Raw genomic sequence first — 18,336 nt, 5'->3', positions numbered from 1 at the left:
ATACAGTGTGTGTCCTTGCTGCTCAGTTTGTGTGTGTTTTCTTTCCAGTCCAGTGTGTTTGGCCTTGTCCTGCCCTGCCCCCCATCAAACAAACAAAAGCCTGGATCTAAACCATGGCTGTTATCTGTTAAACGCCAATTGCTTAGTTTAATGGGTTAGTGTGTCAGATTGTGGAGCTTAAAAGGTAAGTTATGGGTTTAGATAAAAATAGTAAATTAAACAACACTCAAACTGTCAAGCACGTTCTATATTTTTGTGTTATTGATTTTCTTTTTACATTTTAATCAAATAAGTAATTATGTCAGATGGGTAAACGGCACATATTGTCACAAATACAAACGCACACGCTTTTTTCTGTTTCCATGCCAACTTGGGTTTAGGTTGCTATGGATACCAGATGGGAGGTGTGCTTGCAGTTATGCCTGTTCACACCAAGGACGTTAACTAGAAAGTTTTAAGAATCGTTCTTTATGAAACCCACCACACGATACCATTGGAATCACTTGCAGAAGGTTATTTCCAGCTGATGGATGGTAAAAACATTGACAGCCAATGAGAATCTAAACCACTTTAAGAGTTTTTAAAGTGGCAGAAGACGGAATTGGTCCTTCGGAAAGACCCGCCCCCTTAGTTACAGTTGCTGTGCTCAGATGCCACATGATCATGTTCTCACGCAGTGTAAAATACACCATGGTGTAGCAGACACGATAACTTCCCTGTGCTGGGGTGCATCAAAAGATGATGATCATGTATAAACAGTAGCCAGAGATATTGTCAAAAGCATTAAATATTGGCGATATTAAGAGTATTTGGCATTTCCAGTTAATCTAGGCCTATTACTTTCTTTACATTAGAGCTATTACTATTACTAGGTTACTTTTATTATTAAGTTGGTATTACAATTAAGCGAATTATTTTCAGATGTGCTCATATCAAACTACTGTATATCGATATAAACGGCGTTGACTCATATCTAATCACTTATAAAGAAAATATCGATATATCGTACAAACTCGATATAAAGCCCAGCACTAGTATATTATATAATGAATTATAAGCCTATAATTAAAATTAACACTGACTGCAGTCATCAATGAAATTTAAGAGTAGCTTATTTCAAGCACCGACTTTCAGAAACAAACTGTTTAACACGGAATACATTTCTTTCCGGTATGTTCAGGCCACAAGAGATATATTAAGTGAATGAATTGAAACAGTTATACCATTATAAAGTAGATTTGTCTCTAAAGAGAATATGCACCGTTAATGCCGCATCAGCTACATCAGTTTTTACTTTCACTTTAGGGGTGTGCAATATGGCAAAAATATCATATCACGATTTAAAAAAAAAATAATTCACGATTCTTTGTCATGTTAATATTACTATTTTGCAAGTTCTCTGAGCATTACAGCCAAACTAATTTCTATATTATAAAGACAAAGCATTTCAAGGTAACAAAATAGAAAGCAGAATGGCACTATTTTCTTTTCTTTTTTTTTTTTTTTTTGCGTAGCTTGTCAGTGAACTACGGCTCTGTGTAGTAAGTGCTGCTCCATCTGAAAGCACTTGATGGATATTTACTACTGATCACAGAACCGGCTTTACTGACAAGATGCACATGACAATCGCATTCGATTAATCGTGCAGCTCTAATTTGTCTGTCACTAATAAACTCCAGCATTTAAACACTACATATCTGCAGCAAGTAGGGATGTTCATTTCTGTTATTTTTCCTAACCGACAACCGACGCTAGTTAACCGATTATTAACCATTAATCGACAAGATTATTTTAAATTAGAATTGAATTAAATTTGAAAGGATAATTGATTAAATAGGCCTATACAAGAAATATATATATTGTTTTACCATGCAGCAAACCTTTTTTAAATATTTTGATAAATTACTGAAAACAAATAAAACCGTTTAACTGATTGTTTTAGTTGGTTGTATTTGTTGGTGGTCGGTTAACAGTTAACCGGTTAAAATGAACATCCCTAGCAGCAAGTGTTAGTAATAAACAGGTGTGTTATTGTCTGATGGTTTGAATGCTGTTGTTATTGCTATAGTTAACATTCCTTGTGTAAGTGGATGTTTACAGATGTTTGATTGATTTATAGCATCTGTGTTTGCACTTCAATCCAAAAATTAAATATAATCTGTGGGGGATACAAATTGTGGCTTAGAATCAGTTGAAAGTTGACTCTGCATTTCTTTTACTTCAGTTCCTCTGTGGCATTCAAAATGAGGAAGAAGGTTCGACATAATCGTCTTGCCACCCCGCAGAGGCCTCCTTCGCCTATCAAACCCTCACGTAACCGTGAGACCTTGACGTACGCCGAGGCTCAACGTATAGTCGAGCTGGAAATTGACGGCCGCGTGCACAGGCTCAGCATTTATGACAAACTGGATGTCATCGACAGCGACGACCCTTTAGCTCAGGAGATCAGCGAGTGCACCAGCAACAAAGAGAACACGGAGAAGCCACAGCAGGTCCTTGTGCGCTCAGTGCGGCTCAAAAACAACCAGCAGAAGAAGAGCGCCGCGTTGACGACAGTGCAGGGTTCGCCAGCTCAGGGCAGGCTACCGGAGCCAAAGATTCGAACGGTTGAGTACAACCTCCCGGCAGTGCCGCGGAGGCCATCAACGTACTACACCTATGTGGAGAAGACGCTGGACGAGCTCGACGAGGAGGTGGAATACGACATGGACGAGGAAGACTACGCATGGCTCGAGCTGATCAATGAGAAAAGGAAGGCCGATGGCTACAGCCAGGTTTCTCAAAACCTCTTCGAGTTCCTCATGGACCGCTTTGAGAAGGAGTCTTTCTTCGAGAGCCAGGGCCAAGGAGACCCCCAGCCGCTTATTGACGAGGACGCCGTGTGCTGCATCTGCATGGATGGCGAGTGCCAGAACAGTAATGCGATTTTGTTCTGCGACATGTGCAATCTCGCCGTGCATCAGGAGTGCTACGGCGTCCCCCACATCCCGGAGGGCCGCTGGCTTTGCCGCCACTGCTTAAATTCTCCCTCCCAGCTCGCAGAGTGCATATTCTGTCCGAATAAAGGTGGCGCGCTTAAGAGAACAGATGACGATCGCTGGGGGCACGTGGTCTGTGCCATCTGGGTCCCCGAAGTGGGTTTTACCAATACGGTTTTCATCGAACCCATCGACGGTGTGGCGAACATTCCTCCAGCTCGCTGGAAACTCACCTGTTACCTGTGCAAGAAGAAGGGAGTGGGTGCTTGCATTCAGTGCAGCAAGGCCAACTGTTACACAGCTTTCCATGTGAGCTGCGCTCAGAAAGCTGGCCTCTATATGAAGGTGGAGCCCATCAAAGAGGTCACCGAATCTGGAGCTACTACGTTCTCTGTGAAGAAAACGGCGTACTGTTGCTCTCATACACCTAACGGTTGTGTGAGGAGACCCCTCACTATATACGAGGACTCCAAACCCAAGAACGGTTTATGTCAGAAGGCTGCTCACAGGGATAGAGCAAAGGGATGCCAGAAGAAGAAGAACAAAAAGCCTGAATCGGAGCCCGTTGCAGTGGTTCCGACGGTTTCTGGGCCTAGTATTACACCTAAAAGGTAGTGTAAACGTTTTTCTGCATAGATTTTTTAAATCCTTATTTGTTTTGAATGGTTTTGAGACTCTGTGATTCTCTCTGTTCTTACAGTTTCACCACAATCCTCAATCAAGTTTCTGTCCAGAAGAAGAAGGTGTTCGTGGAACGGGTTCTCAGTTACTGGATGCTCAAGAGGCAGTCAAGGAATGGTGTCCCACTAATAAGGCGCCTGCAGACTGCCATACAGACGCAAAAAGAACCAGAACAGGTAATGTAATGACTAAATGCAATGTAGAACAGGTGAGACTTTCTTGGACTGCAGTGACTGACAGCTCAAGTCATATGCATATGAATTTTGAGCGAGGATTTGTTTTTTCGAATGACAGGCGCCATGTGTTGTGGACCATCAAGCTCTGACAGAGCAGTTAAAGGACTGGCATCGTTTACGCCATGACCTGGAGCGCGCTCGCTTGCTGCTGGAGCTCATCCGCAAAAGGGAGAAGCTAAAGAGAGAGGAGGTACGGTGGTCGTCGTGATATGATGTGGCACCAGGTGGAAGAGAAAGAAATAAATGTTTAAACTTTTTATGTATAACTTACTATCAACTTGGTATTATAGTACTGGTACTTTTGTCATTCCTAATGTATGCAGCTACATGAAAAGTGTGTTTTGCTAAAGTTAATGTAATCCTTCCCCCTCATGCAGATGAAGTTGCAGCAGTCGGTTTTGGAGATGCAGCTCACTCCGTTTCCTGTCCTGCTGCGAGCTGTGCTGGAACAGCTGCAGGAGAAAGACCAGGCTAAGATCTTTGCCCAGCCTGTCAGCATCACAGAGGTATGTCTGTCTTATTCCTGTGTGCTGTTAGTCATGCTGACCTCATCTAAATGTAAATTTTTTAAAAAATATATATATATATATATATATATATATATATATATTATATATATATATATATATATATATATATATATTATACACACACATATACACACACACTTATATATATAAAATATGAAGATTCCCGATGTGAAAAAAAAAAAAGAAAAAAACATATGGGGGAAAAATTATAAAAAATAAATAAAAGGTAAAGAATTATCATGTTTTTTTTTTATGTAAATTTGTTTTAATTAATTTTTTTTTTTTTTTTTTCTTTAGTTTTAGAAATTAAATTATCTTTTAGATAACTGAATTTGACATCATTACGGTTTTATTTTGCCTGAGAAAAACGCTATATCGATCATTATTGAAGATGGAATTATCTTTGATAATGAACTCGAATTTGACGTATCTTGTCAGTAAACTACGGCTCTGTGTATTAACTGCAGCTCCATTTGAAAGCAGGTGATGGGGATTTACCGCTAATCATAGAACCGGCTTTAAATTAGATGCGCATGGTCATTGTTCGATATATTGTCCAGCACAAATCTCATTTATTTTTCTCTTTGTTGTACTATGAAAAGTAGTAGTAGGATTGTCTGTAAAATTGCTTTACACAGACTGTTTATTAAAACTTACTTTTTAGGTTATTTTAGGTTATTTTTAGGTTAAAAAACTTGTGTAGTATTATATGAAAATGTTGAATTTAAAAATTTGTATACAAGTTAATTTTTATCTTTTGATATATACTTTCCAATTATAATGTCTATGTAATAAACTCATATTTTAGAGACTTATTTAAGCTTTAGTGCAGTAGTAATATAAAAGCCAGTTATTTGATTTTGAAATGCGTGTTTGTTTGTTTGTTTTTATATAAATGGGTTGCTATACATAAACGTATTATACTTTCCTTTATATTTTAGGAAAGGTGTTACCCATACCATTGTCATCATTTGTCTTTAGCATCAGTGTTTAAAAACCAAACTGTTTTAGTGTACATGTAATTCCTAGTTTTTTTCCATGCTTGATTTTCTCTCATGTACAGGTTCCTGATTATCTAGACCACATCAAGCACCCTATGGACTTCTCCACAATGAGAAAGCACATCGACACCCATGGGTATAAGAACCTGGATGAGTTTGAGGATGACTTCAACCTCATTATCAACAACTGCATGAAGTACAACGCCAAGGACACCTTTTTCTACCGCGCTGCTGTGCGTCTGCGAGATCACGGTGGAGCGATCCTCAGGAAGACTCGGCGGGACGCCGAACGGATAGGCTTTGACTTCGCCAGTGGAATGCACCTCGCTGAGCCTCCTAAGATAGAGCCACCTCCATCATTGACCTGGGATGATGGTAAGAACATATGTTACATTACTCCTCTCTTTTAGGTTTTAGATGACTTAAAATTGAAAATCACAACTTTTGGTTTGTTGGTGAACCATTATGGATTTTATTCTGCGTTTGTTCCAGTTGACCGACTGTTAAACCCAGCCAATCGTAAGCACATGTCTAAGGAGGAACAATTGAATAAGCTGTTGGAGATGCTGGATTTAACCACTGCCATGAAGTCATGCCCTTCCCGAAGCAAACGGCTCAAGCTGCTCAAAAAGACCATTAGTGATGTGCGAATGGAAATGGGTCACAAAACGGAGCCCCCTTCATTGGAGCAGAATAATCCTGAGGAAAAAGCGCCTCTTATTCTACCACAAGCCACTGAGGAAGAAGGTGCAGTTCTGTTGAATCACATTGGGATTTTATGTTGGCTCATAGTAGCTGAAACCACTTAATTTTACACATAATTTTAGCAATATAAACTGTGGGGTCCAAAATTTCTGCTCCCTCTTATTATTAGTGTTATTATTACATGTAATGTTTATTAAAAATGTATTGTTATTAAAAAAACATCCATTTACACTTTCATATATTGTCGATATTTTTATAAAAAATAAGTATTTAATTTCCTCAATATAAATGATGAAATTTATATTAATAGCATAATAACTTTGAACATTCTTATAAATAATTAAAAAAATTATTTAAACTTTTATGTATTCAAAAAAACACATTTTAAAAAAGGTTAAAATGGAAAAATAAAACTATTCCGTGTGAAGGCATATTTTAATTCTCTTCATTAATAGCTGGTCAAAGCCTCCTCTAAGAGCTATGGTACTCTTTAAAACGGGTTTGTGTTAAATACCTGATCTCTCATTACAGGTGACAAGTCATTACCTCCAAAACTTGAGCCTTCAGACTCTGTGCCACTCCTGAAAAACTCAGACAGTCCCTGTGAACCTCCGACACTGAAACCCATAGAGCCCAGCCCTGAAAAGTGCCCGAAAAAGGTCAAATTTGACGGGGAGACATTCTCTACCTCACTTCTAAATGGTCTCTCCTCCGACGTTATGCCCTCTGAAAATAACGTTATGGTCGCTACCTCCACTCTTACCGAACCAGCGAATATGGTCAACCGGCGAACGGCTGTGCTGTTTCGAAAGTCAAAGAGTCCGCAAAAGCAGTCGAACATGAGCCAGTCCTCAATTGATTGCCCTCAACTGGGCACTAAGACGTTCCTGTCCGTGGTCATCCCTCGCCTCGAAACCCTGCTCCAGCGCAGGAAGAGGACGCGCAGTGCTAGCGGAGACAGTCAGGGTGACGAGGATGAGTGTCCGATTAAACGCTTAGATACTGGTAAACAGCTTTCTCTTTTGATTTCAAGAAACAGTTTCCTTCCCTCCCTGGGAATATTATAGACATTGTTTTGTACTTACAGGCTTGTCTAATGGCTTTTCTGAGCCAAAGAAAGGGCTAACTGTGAAGCGGCCGTCAGAGCCGCGTCGCCGCTGTGCTTCAGAGTCCAGCATTTCCTCCAGTGGAAGCGGGAGCATACAGATAAACACGAGGTGAGAATGAGTACATTAAATGAAAGACATTTAGTATACAGTATTTTTCAGGCTTTATTAGTTAAGATGAATTAAATTCCTGTCTTTCAGTGATGTCAGTCACGCAAAGAGTGGGAAAGGGAAGCTGGCGATGACGAGACGAAACACGACAGACGATAAAAAAGAACTGGTCAATTGCGTGGAACCAGGGAACATTTCCAAAGCCAATAAGCTGGCAGCAGGTGAGCGTCCAGCTTTATGCAGCCGTGAGCGGGTATGTGGGATTTTACACCAGTCCCATCCTTCAGTTCAGAGAAATGGGTCAGATCCATTCTGGCAGCTGCATTGGTGTCCCGTCAGCTCTGTGCAAGCTCACTGTCCTTCCTTCTGCTTGCTTTGCCACTAACCTGCTCTTCATGGCTTTGTCTAACACAAAGACCGCTGCGTACTGCCGTAGTGTCTGCATGTGTGAAACCCTCATGTTTTATTAATCATCACGGCTTATCCTGTCCTTCTGGGTAGTTGCTGCTTACATTTGCTCTTTAACATGGCACTTAAAGAGACAGTTCATCTGAAAAAAAAAATTATCATCATTTATTCAGCCTCATGTCGTTCCAATTATTTATTTATTTTACCTCCGTAAGACACATGAAATATTAATTTGTGCCTTTCTTGCCCATTCAAAGAAACTGTATAGTGATACAATAAATATTATAATCCGATTAGCATCCAAAGCAATGCACATCGACTTTTTATTTCAAGTGCGCACTGCAGTTTTGCTGAATGGTTGAGCCCTATAAATTCAAATGAAAGTGATTCCAAAGATATTGTTCCTCTTTGTCGTTATCATTCTGCTGTGGATTTTTTATAGAATTGAAACTAGGGCTGTCACATTATCAGACTGCATGATTAATTCACAATAATATTTTTTTGCAATATCTATATTTCTTATTTTAATCTACATAATCAGATTTAGCTAATATTGCAATTTTTAATTCTATAGCAGAGGAGATTTTTCAGTGAGCAGAGAATTAAATGTTGGCAAGTACATACCAAAATCTATTGTATAAATTCAGAGGAAACTCTGAAATTTCAGGAAAACTCATGTGGACTATTTTTATGCCATTTTTGGAGCTTGACACTCCCTGTTCTTGCATAGAAAAAAAGCAGGGAGAATCAATGTAGCCTTTCGTGTTTAATAAAGAGTAAATGGTGACTTTTGAACTATGTGAGGGTGAGTAAATGATAATAGAATTACATTTTTTTTTTTTTGATGAACTAACCCTTAAAAGTAAATTCATCCCAAGCAGTATTTTCCAAACGATTTTTGGAAATTGATTGCTTACCATTAATATGCTGAGTGAAATCTTTTGGCCTGCCACGCTTTTTTCCAGAAATACAAAGCTTACTTCTGCATTCTGACTCGCAAGCATGTCAGAGTCTGAGTGGGCTCATTAGTCACATTACATGTTTGACCTTTCCAGACCAAACCAAAACAGTTTTCAGCACATTTCTTAATTCTGTTTTAATTGAAATAAATAAATGTATTCTTTGGAAGTGGCATTAGAGGCATAATAGTGTCTGGTGAATGGCTCGGCATGCTTCCGTTAAAGAAATAACCCACTGCTGCCGATTTCTGATTGGCTTAATACTGCCATGGCTCTTGAGGTGTTCTGCACCATTTTTTACGGTGAACCCCTCATAACTTTCCATTATTCCTACTTTCATAGAGATTGACAACAGCAATATTTGGATGCCTGCTAACACTACATCACTAAATCTGGAGCCCCTTAAACTAGTTTGGGCCAAACTTAGTGGATATCCTTCCTATCCTGCCTTGGTGAGTGTGCATGTGTGCATGCAGTCAGAGACTGGTTCTCCTTCACTTCCTCTTCATTATTTCATGCATCAGCCTCCTCAGTGGCCAACAGTCAACCATAACATTATTGCCAGGTGACAGAACCAGGATGTGTATGTGCATACATTTGTTTTGTGTGTGTGCGTGAGCGAGCGTGAATAAAAGTGTGCGTGCGTTCCTGTGTTTTGTGGCAACCATTTCCATTTCCAACAGTTTATACATTAGCAGTCACAGGCACACTCTGAGTTACCAGGTTACAGGCCTTTCGAGATGCGCGTTGGAAGGTTACTGTTGTTGTGTTGACGGCCTCTCTGCCCACATGTAGATCATAGATCCACAGATGTCTCGGGCGGGTTGCCATCTCAACGACGAGTACATTCCCACCCCTCCACGGGACGTGCTCAGGGTCGGAGAGCTGATGCAGTTCAGGTCCAAGGAGAAACTCTTCCTCGTCCGCTTCTTCGACAGCAAACGCAACTGGTGAGAAGTCTTGCATTCAGAGAAACATTCAAATATTTCCACAATTACAGTGAAATGTGTTCATGTGTCTGACATCAGTGGTCTTGGGGCAGTTTTTTGTTAAATATTTTTAGGGTATTTAAACATGTTAAGTTGTTAATTATGCAAGTTACAAAATATGTAAGTAAGCTTAATATTATTTTAACACGTATTGAAATGAATATTTTTGTTTTAGGCTTGGAAACCATGTGATTGAAAATATTTTTGTCTGTTAAAGTGCCCCTATTATGGGTTATGAAAGGTTCATATTTTGGTTTTGGGAGTCCCCAATAACAGGTTGACATGCATAAAATTATTTTATAACATAACTTTCAAAAATCCTTAATGGGACACTTTAACCCATTTAATCCCACCTGTCACAATAGGGACTGTAAAAAAGGTTTTCATTTATAAAGCTCTAAAAACCTTACTGACTGATGTTTTAGTGTACTTCCTGCAAATATGGAAAAAAATAAAGGGTCTCAATTAAATATGAGCAGTATCACATGATTAGTGCAAGTTGTCACATGACCAGAGCAGTTTATTTCCTGTTAGCATCTTGAGAAGATGATGACTGCATCAAAGCTCCAAAACAAAAGGCTAGTAAAGTATGTTAGCATAAAGATATGATTTTTGGTACATGTTATCTTTAAGGTGTCTAGTATTAATATATGAATTCACATATATTCAGTTTTGTTGAGTGTGGTCATAGAATGAGTAAACATCTTGATGGTCACAATAATGACCAGTGGGACAACAGTGAACTTAGGTATACAATATAAATCCAATTGCAGTTCTTAGTGAAAATTACACTAAAACGACAAAATATTGCATTAAATTAAAAGTTCAAATGTTACAAATAAGTTACAATATTGATGTTGTAATACTGGTAGCACTAATATAAAATTTGAAGATATATTTTACTAAAAATAACAATTTTGAAAAACGTTGATGGTTGTATTTTCTTTTCTTTTTTGTCTTTTATCTCATCATTCCTATCAATGTTGCATAAGGGTTTTTTTATGCATAATAGTAATGTGATCAGTTTAAAACAGCTGGGCTAAGATATATAAAAAATGTTATGACTGCAGAAATATGTTAATTCAGTATCACATTATCCCACCAATCACCAACCATAAAACACAAATTTTCACACTTTTCCAAAAAAAATTAAAAATAAATAAAATAAAATAATAATTATTGATTATTTCAAAGGGTTACTATAAATGACACATCATTTTGGATATTTTCATGTCTGGGAAAAATTTGGCATTAACATTCCCTTTAAAAAAGTAGTATAATATAATAAAATTATTATTACTGTTTTTTAAATAATATATTTAGTAGATTAATGATATCAGTGTGTCTTTTTGTTTTTAGTTATTTGGTTTTTATTCTTTTAAAAATATCATTACTTTTCTAATGGAAACTGTGTATAGCACAATGTTTATTTTTGTTGCAAATGAAACGACCTATATTTATATTAAATAACTATATATTGATTATTTATTTGTAAAATTAATTAAAATGTTGAATATTGAATTATAATTATAGAATCTGTTGCTTTCTTTAGTTGTGGCTTTAGTACAATGACAATGTAATTTTAAAATTATGTAAGAATACATTAATATATTAGGTCTTTGAGTCTTTATTCACCTTTAAAGAAATTAACCCATTAAAATCATATTAAATTGGCAAAGTTATGGCATTAAATGTTGCATGCATTTCTAAAAATGTATCTTTCTTAGAATTTTTGTCTTTTTCAAAAAAAATAGCGAAGCACCTTTAAATCAACCACTAAACCAAATGAACTGAGTTTGCTTAAAGCAAGAACTAATATCCAAGTATGGAATGAAAACTTGATTCCATTTGAATTAAGGGAATTATTGAATTGTTGAATTAAATATCAGTTGAATTAATTCTACTGGCAGATGTTATTTTTAATCAAACTTCAGTTTGATCAATTTGTCATTTTGCTTCTCAAGTAACTGTGCATTGAGTTAAGAATCTTTAGACATTTGCACTGGAAAACCAGACTAAAATCACTCTTTTGCAGTGTTATCAAAGTATATTCAAATCCATTTTTATATTCTAGTGGGGTTTTTTTAAGTAATGGAGATTGGTAGGAATTACTTCTTACTTATCACTTATGAGTTTGGCTTCTAATGTCATTTTAAAATAACTCTGTACTCTTGAATCTCCATCAGGCAATGGCTTCCTAAATCCAAGATGGTACCGTTCGGAATCGACAAGTCCTTAGACCGAAGCAAAATGTTGGAAGGCAGAACGTCAGGCATCCGTAAAGCTGTGCAAAGCGCCTTCAACCGTGCCATGAACCACTTGAGCCTTGTCCAGGACTTAGGCGCTGGAGATTAACGGAGATCCATGTTGGAGGGTTTCATCAAGCCCCACGTTTACCCGACGCTACGCTCCCGTATCAGACTGGCCCTTCCTCCCAATTCTGTTCGGAGCCGGCGAGCTTCTCAACGGACGAATGTGAGAGCGCCTTCACTCTCCTGTAATGTGCTGCAAGACTGCTGTGAACTCACACACTGCCATCTACTTTCCTTCACATTTCCATCACCATCCACGATACGCCTCGTGTTTAACTCTGGCTGTATATAACATCATCCTAAATTATCCAACACTAATTTATTATTTTTTTTGGTTTGTACTGCACACGACCTCCTGGAAGATTTCTACTCCAAGGTAATTTCTCAACTGCACTGAGGTGCGAACCCATCTGGTGCTACATCGCGTGCAAAGCCTTGATTTTTCCATGCTAGAGACTTTTGGAAGGGGCTGTCGCACCTACTGTATCAAAATTTTGTTGTTTTTCTTCTGTTTTTTAACGGTTAAGTTATTGTAATGTCAATGCAAGCTTCTCCTCCTTGGCATTAACATGTTATCTACTTTTATATATAAAAATATTCTTATGGGACACAACTAAGTGATGTTTGTAAATATTTATATAAAGCTAAGAAATTATATACATGTAATACTTTAGAGTGGGTTAAAAAAAAAAAAATCGGAGAAGAGGAAACAACAGTAGCGATGAAAGCCAGAAGTGCATCACTCATGCAAAACCAAATATTTTGCTGCCCAGTTTTTCTTCTTTATTTTGGAATGTTTATCTCTCTCTTTTTTTTCATATTGGTTTGTGTGAATGTTTCAGGCAGATAGTATGAAAAAAAAATCCCCCAAGTTGTTGCTTTTTTTTTTTTTTTTTTTTTTTTAACTGTGCTTTCGGGAACTGTATTGTAGGTCTGAATAAAGATGTGCCTGTACAAATGTGTTGTATTAGGACAAAGAAAAGTATGCAAAACTTTATATTCAGAGTAGGCATATTTTGGTGGAAGCTGTGTTTGCCTATTTTTGCTTTGTGTGTGGGTGTTTTAATCATAGCCGTCTGTGACTGTTTAACTGTCTCTCTCTCCAGTATGGATTCTGGGTAGCATTCTGGGTTAAAAACACTTTTTGTATGAATGTCTTGTATTGACCGGTACTCTTGTTTCTTTTCTCTGGGAGGATCACATTATAGCCAATGATAGTGAGTGCTGGCGAGATCCAGTATTTTTTAAGTACACTGAAAATAAACACAAAAAAATCACAAATGGTTGTTTGTCTTTTTGATGGTCATTTTTTTTTTCTGTCTTCTAAACTTTAATGTTCTTTTAGAAACGGTCTGCTTTTGACTGCTAAGTGGATCTAACTCAAAATAACAAAATGTTTACAGAAAATGAATCACCAATTGCTCTTCAATTCTATTAACAATCGAATGCTTTTTTTAAATTGTAATGTTTTCAACTAGAGTGTTGTAGTTTTGTTGATGTTGAATTAGTTGAGATTTTTTTTTATCATTTCAAATCTATTTAGAAGTTGCATTGTTTTTTTTATTTGTTATTAGTTACTTTATTAGTAACCAATAACAAATTTGTAATTAGCTGTGCTCCGGGGTCCTGAGTTCAAGTCCCAGTTTGTGGACTTTTCCCAATCCCACTTAACCGTGATAGTATCCTTGCTGTCTATGGAGGGTCAGAAAACTCAAATTTCATCAAAAAGATCTTAATTTGTGTTCAGAAGATGAACGAAAGTCTTGCAGGTTTAGAACGACATGAGGGTGAGTAATTAATGACAGAATTAATGACATTTTTGGGTGAACTAACCCTTTAACATGATACAAAGTAAAATGCGTATTTGTGGGATCCATTCTAGTATTTCTTTTTTGATGCAAACAAAAACATGTACACCAAGCAGAAAATATTTTAACCCTTAAACTGGCAATGTGCATCACCGGATACATGTTCTTTCGACTCTTGTAGGAAGCACATGGAAGAATTTTTCATCCAATACTATTATCAGTATCATAGTTGAGGCTGTTTGGAGTATGGGGATCGCATGACTTAGTTCAAATTTTCTGTGCTTGTTTTCTCAGTTTGACCTAAAGCCAACATGTCCACCCATGTGGCTGGACATTTAGAAAATTTAGAATGTATGAAACATTTTTTATATGTGGTTGAACTGCGTTATCAATGATCAGTTTTGTTTATAATCCTCAGCTGTAATGCCGTTCAGAAAAAAGCTTGTGTTAAATATATTTTACAAGCTGTCTCCCAATTTAAGCATAACTGAATTTGCTGTCGAATCAGTAGATGGCGCTGTTGAGCCGAACACAGTGCTGATGGTCGTGCTCCGGATGGACCCCCGCGCTGGAGCTCTGACAGAATGTGATTGTAAAAGATCTCTCTTCCAAAGTTTAATAATCTTCCAGCAAGGTCAGCGTTGTCAGTTGTAAAGCAGATTAAATAGGCCTTTTATTCCGGATCAGCACTACCTGTTCCAGAGATGTCTGGCTTGTCAACCAACAAGCACTGCTGTGCGATTTCTCTTTCTGTTTGTCTCTTCTTCATCTCTTCCTCTCGTTCTGTGTCTCTGTTTATCACAGTTTGCATTTTCCACTGGTGTGCTTTCATCTGCAAACATACCAAATATCAAAAAAGTGCCTCTATCTCCTCAGTCAGTGGAAACTCCGTTTAAACAGCCTTTTATAATGGATGTGATTAGATATGCTGAAACAATCATCCGTCCATCTGATCCTGTCCAAGATCATATACATTCTTTTATATTTTTAATATTATATGAATTTGACTGGCTGACTGTATAATTCTGCTTATTACACGTTCACTTGACAAATACATAAATGCAGGAGCATTAAAAATTAATTTGAGTTGAATTACATGGAAGCAAGAGATCACATGCATCATGTGAAGGATATGAAAGCAATATGCAGGAAATTGGTTGCCAGGGACAACGGTCAGCATTCAACTAATAATATAAAGTATTTATTATTAAATTATCTAGGCTATATAAGGATGTTTATTGAATGGTCTGCAAAAAATTATCTTATTTAAAATAATAATAGAATATTATATTTATTATAGCAAGATATTGCGCTGATGTATCAGCCCTATTATGCAAAAAGTAAGCTAAAAGTGTTCGTGGGCCGCGGGTTTCTGCTCTTCAATCATTTGGCGCGGAGTGAAGTCCATATATGGAAAGGCGGAAGTTGAGCGAGCGTTTAACTTGAAGCGTTTTCGCGACTTTGGGGTGTGCGAAATATTTATGATTTCTTATCTGTCAACAATGGCTTAATAAACCAAACAACCTAAACGGAATGGGAAGATCACATACAGACAGAGAAAAAAAAATGTTAATCGCTAAACTGATCTGAAAGATTAAGCGCGCTTGAAAGACGGCGAAGTTGAACAGTTAACGTTAATATTTATTCTATGTAACTCAGTTAACCTTTTAAAACTGTGTACATCACATTTATAGCTTTTTAAAGATTATCTTAAGCAACCGTCTAACCGTTTTTGACATTTTTTGTGTGTGTTTTCACTTCTGTGTTCATTTGAAGACTATGGACTTGTGGACTTTTCACTGTCTGTATCACTCCGCTTGTCCATTTTTCATCCTCGTTCCAGATAAATTTGCATCAGTGTTCGGAATTTTCTGAGTGTTTTTATGAGTCATTTGTTCATAAAAACCCATTCATTCTGGAACAAAGCCGCTGGAGAGATGCAACGGTTAATTCCGATGTGGCTCCAGGGGCAGATCTAGAAAATCATTTTTAGGGAGGTAAGGGGACGGCATGAGGACTGTGAGGGTGGGGGGGGATGGGGGGGGGGGGATGGGGGGGGGCAACAGCAAAGTCCAACTTGAATCTTCAATAAAAGTTAGGGTTTGGTGAAACAGGTCACATCAACACACAGATGTCAAAATAAGCGCCTGACTTTTAAAAGAAATTGGACTCCCTCTTACGGTTTACACGAGAAGTCAGAAATAGTTCTCTAAATATGTTCACTGTTCTAAGCTATGTAAGGGATAATGTACATGTCCTCTTCACGTCGGGGTCCTGATCACCCTATCGGGGTTTATTCTGAGATAACAACCGGCTGGATGTACATTATCCCGCTTATTACATGGCTACTTGCCACATAAGTAAATAATTTGAGGCAAAATATTGATTTGAGTTGAAATATTTGAACGCAAAGCTTCCGTGAAGACAGCAGATGCGAGCAAGTGGCAAATTCAAACTACATGGACATTTAAGGGAAAGGGTGCAGGCAAACCACGTATTACACAACAATTCAAAACAAAAAATAATTAAGGCAATAAAAGAATTGAGACGAAAATTTTTTAAAACCTTACCAGTTTGTTAGTTCTCTTATAATCTATTACAGCGTACAAAACAATCGTAGCAAAATGGCAGCAGCTGTGTTTGTATGAAACGAGAGTGAGTGCGCGAGACCAGGATGACATAATTAAACAATTATACACCATTTTGAATCGAGTTTAAATATTTTATTAGCTAAATAAACGCAAAGCTTCCACCAAGAAAAAATAGTTCAACCAAGACAGCGACGACTGCTGTTACCCGGATGAGCCTGTGTTATCAGCTTTTACCGGTTGTTATCGAGGAATAACATACCTCGGAATGTCGTGACTGACCAATCAGAATCAAGTATTCCACAGAGCCGTGTAATATTAGATTTTACCAGTTGTTATCGAGGGAAAACATACCTCGGAATGTCGCAACTGACCAATCAGAATCAAGTATTCCACAGAGCCGTGTAATAATAGATTTTACCGGTTGTTATCGAGGAATAACATACCTCGGAATGTCGCAACTGACCAATCAGAATCAAGTATTCCACAGAGACGTGTAATATTAGATTTTACCGATTGTTATCGAGGGATAACATACCTCGGAATATCGCGACTGACCAATCAGAATCAAGTATTCCACAGAGCCATGTAATAATAGATTTTACCGGTTGTTATCGAGGAATAACATACCTCGGAATATCGCGACTGACCAATCAGAATCAAGTATTCCACAGAGACGTGTAATAATAGATTTTACCGGTTGTTATCGAGGGATAACATACCTCGGAATATCGCGACTGACCAATCAGAATCAAGTATTCCACAGAGCCGTGTAATAATAGATTTTACCGGTTGTTATCGAGGGATAACATACCTCGGAATGTCACGACTGACCAATCAGAATCAAGTATTCCACAGAGACGTGTAATAGGTGAACATACTATATGGTGTATGTATTGACTTACATTCAGCATTTTATATAAAGACAAACTGCATGTCATAGGATGTCAATTTCAAATAAATGTGACGATATATGCAGCTCATTTATTTATTTATGTATAATAATGCTTGCAGCTGAAGTGTTAGTTTTATTATACATACCACAATCTTAAGTGACTTATTAAAAAAATATATATATATGTTATCTTGAAAAATACAAACAAATTTGTCTCTTCATTTTGAATGGATAGCAATATATTTGTAATCATGTCTGGAAATTTAAAAAAAAAAAAATTTTTAAGGGTCTATAAAATGTAGTTTGAAAGGGTTTACATTGCTATGGCAGTATCTATTTAAAAGCATGGGTAAAAATCTTAAGTGGAAGCAAACAATACATCACTTCTTTTCACTTCACAGGATGTTAATTGATGGGCCTGATTCGTATTCCTATTATTATTATGTTTTTATCAGCTGTTTGGACTCTCATTCTTACAGCACCCATTCACTGCAGAGGATCCATTGGTAAATTTCTCCAAACTGTTCTGATGAAGAAACAAATTCATCTACATCTTGGATACCCTGAGGGTGAGTAAATTTTCAGCAAATTTAAACTATTCCTTTAAAGTAGTACACAACAATATGTGAAGGCTGTTTCTTTTTAACAAGTATTTTACCAAATATGCTGATTGCTTTTAGAAATGATACCAGAAAGAGAAATAATGACAAATCTGTCAGCAATCAAACTGCCCCAGCATCCCTGCTGTGGGAAATGATATCCTTACATTTACTACCAAGGTTTTTCTCTGGTGTGTGCAACTGGACACAGGCCTATAGTTCAGTCTCTACAGGGCTTCTAGAGTTAAAAGAGTGAAATCAAGCAGTCTTCAGTATGTGATCCAGGCCTTGCTGCAGCTCAGAGCAACAAGAAATGCTGTTCTCCTGAAATCAGCAAAGGCACTGGAGAGCCATGTCTGATTAGCGATTATCTGTTCTGAATAATTAAATGTAAATTAATATTTTAATACACGTAAATGTATTCACAAAG

At 37.4% G+C, this 18,336-nt stretch overlaps 1 pseudogene; it reads left to right on the top strand.

Annotated features, from left to right (window-relative positions):
• The first annotated feature begins 287 nt into the window (after positions 1 to 287).
• On the top strand, positions 288 to 13,297 carry LOC109050720 (annotated as a pseudogene).
• Positions 13,298 to 18,336: the final 5,039 nt, after the last annotated feature.

Source organism: Cyprinus carpio, chromosome B25 (genome assembly GCF_018340385.1).
Source record: "Cyprinus carpio isolate SPL01 chromosome B25, ASM1834038v1, whole genome shotgun sequence".
Classification (NCBI taxonomy): domain Eukaryota; kingdom Metazoa; phylum Chordata; class Actinopteri; order Cypriniformes; family Cyprinidae; genus Cyprinus; species Cyprinus carpio.
Note: the sequence above shows the minus strand (reverse complement) of the source record. Positions and strands in the feature narration are given on the sequence as shown.